This window comes from Schistocerca americana, unplaced genomic scaffold, assembly GCF_021461395.2.
Source record: "Schistocerca americana isolate TAMUIC-IGC-003095 unplaced genomic scaffold, iqSchAmer2.1 HiC_scaffold_455, whole genome shotgun sequence".
NCBI lineage: Eukaryota > Metazoa > Arthropoda > Insecta > Orthoptera > Acrididae > Schistocerca > Schistocerca americana.
In genome coordinates, this window is record NW_025726187.1 from 105001 (window position 1) to 107500 (window position 2500).

Sequence of the window (2500 nt, forward strand, 5' to 3'; positions counted from 1 at the left end):
CGCGAAGTCCTCGGCTGCGTCGACGGGCGGCGCAGCGGCCTCGCCCGCGTCAGGCAGCGGGCTCGCCGCTCCCCGGCGGGACGCCGGCTCTTCCCCCCGACCGATCTCAAGCGCCTCCATGAATTGGCGGACAAGCTGCTTGTGGGCAGCTTGCCGCCGTCGGCACTTGATTGCCTCAAGCGTTCGGTCGGGGAACATCCTGATGAGCTCTTGATTTACAAAGAAGAACCGGGCGTCCCTCTCGAGGAACAGTTCGGCCTCTGCCTTGGCGAGCGACAGGACTTCTTCCTCCGTCCACCTCGCGCGATGCCTCTCCGTGACGATCTCCGCGTTGGCGGCCGCAAGATGTTGGCGGCGGCGATGGACCCCGAGACCGTTCTTGGTTGTAAAGCTGCGGTGGCACTCACTACAGGTATACATAGCTGCAAAAGTTACAAGATTTTCGGCACGGCCGGTTGGCCGGCTAGGTGCTGGGGGAGTTGGGGTGGCACCTTCAGCGGAAGGGCCACCACTTATTCTCTGCTTACTGCCCCCAACTAAAAAAAGGGATAGTGCGAGGGGGGGCTGGTAACCCCCCCAAGCCCCTGGTGCGGTCTTCCACTCTGCGAAATCAGCGGGCCCACGAGAAGGGGAGAAGACCGCAGGAGAGGAGAGGCTAAGAGGGCTAGGCCCATGTATTGCGCATCACTCTCCCTGTAACTATAACCCAAGGAAGGCACCTCGCAGCAGCAGCACGACTACATCAAGACCGCACTTCGAGAAGCCAAGTCCGGATGCAGCCACACCGCCGCCACTTGGCCACCTTAAGAGAGTCATAGTTACTCCCGCCGTTTACCCGCGCTTGCTTGAATTTCTTCACGTTGACATTCAGAGCACTGGGCAGAAATCACATTGCGTCAACACCCGCTAGGGCCATCGCAATGCTTTGTTTTAATTAGACAGTCGGATTCCCCCAGTCCGTGCCAGTTCTGAGTTGATCGTTGAATGGCGGCCGAAGAGAATCCGCGCACCCGCGCGCCCCCGGAGGAGCACGCTAAGGCGGACGCGGCCTCGCAGCAAGGAAGATCCGTGGGAGGCCAAGGCACGGGACCGAGCTCGGATCCTGCACGCAGGTTGAAGCACCGGGGCGCGAACGCCGCGCAGGCGCGCGCATCCTGCACCGCCGGCCAGCACGAGGCCAACCAACGGCGAGAGCAGACCACGCCCGCGCTAAACGCCCGCACTTACCGGCACCCCTACGGCACTCACCTCGCCCAGGCCCGGCACGTTAGCGCTGACCCACTTCCCGACCAAGCCCGACACGCCCCGATCCTCAGAGCCAATCCTTATCCCGAAGTTACGGATCCAATTTGCCGACTTCCCTTACCTACATTATTCTATCGACTAGAGGCTCTTCACCTTGGAGACCTGCTGCGGATATGGGTACGAACCGGCGCGACACCTCCACGTGGCCCTCTCCCGGATTTTCAAGGTCCGAGGGGAAGATCGGGACACCGCCGCAACTGCGGTGCTCTTCGCGTTCCAAACCCTATCTCCCTGCTAGAGGATTCCAGGGAACTCGAACGCTCATGCAGAAAAGAAAACTCTTCCCCGATCTCCCGACGGCGTCTCCGGGTCCTTTTGGGTTACCCCGACGAGCATCTCTAAAAGAGGGGCCCGACTTGTATCGGTTCCGCTGCCGGGTTCCGGAATAGGAACCGGATTCCCTTTCGCCCAACGGGGGCCAGCACAAAGTGCATCATGCTATGACGGCCCCCATCAACATCGGATTTCTCCTAGGGCTTAGGATCGACTGACTCGTGTGCAACGGCTGTTCACACGAAACCCTTCTCCGCGTCAGCCCTCCAGGGCCTCGCTGGAGTATTTGCTACTACCACCAAGATCTGCACCGACGGCGGCTCCAGGCAGGCTCACGCCCAGACCCTTCTGCGCCCACCGCCGCGACCCTCCTACTCGTCAGGGCTTCGCGGCCGGCCGCAAGGACCGGCCATGACTGCCAGACTGACGGCCGAGTATAGGCACGACGCTTCAGCGCCATCCATTTTCAGGGCTAGTTGCTTCGGCAGGTGAGTTGTTACACACTCCTTAGCGGATTCCGACTTCCATGGCCACCGTCCTGCTGTCTTAAGCAACCAACGCCTTTCATGGTTTCCCATGAGCGTCGATTCGGGCGCCTTAACTCGGCGTTTGGTTCATCCCACAGCGCCAGTTCTGCTTACCAAAAGTGGCCCACTTGGCACTCCGATCCGAGTCGTTTGCTCGCGGCTTCAGCATATCAAGCAAGCCGGAGATCTCACCCATTTAAAGTTTGAGAATAGGTTGAGGTCGTTTCGGCCCCAAGGCCTCTAATCATTCGCTTTACCGGATGAGACTCGTACGAGCACCAGCTATCCTGAGGGAAACTTCGGAGGGAACCAGCTACTAGATGGTTCGATTAGTCTTTCGCCCCTATACCCAGCTCCGACGATCGATTTGCACGTCAGAATCGCTACGGACCTCC

At 60.0% G+C, this 2500-nt stretch overlaps 1 pseudogene; it reads right to left on the reverse strand.

Annotated features, from left to right (window-relative positions):
* LOC124583325 overlaps positions 1–2500 on the reverse strand; it is a 7959-nt pseudogene that overhangs the window by 4273 nt on the left and 1186 nt on the right.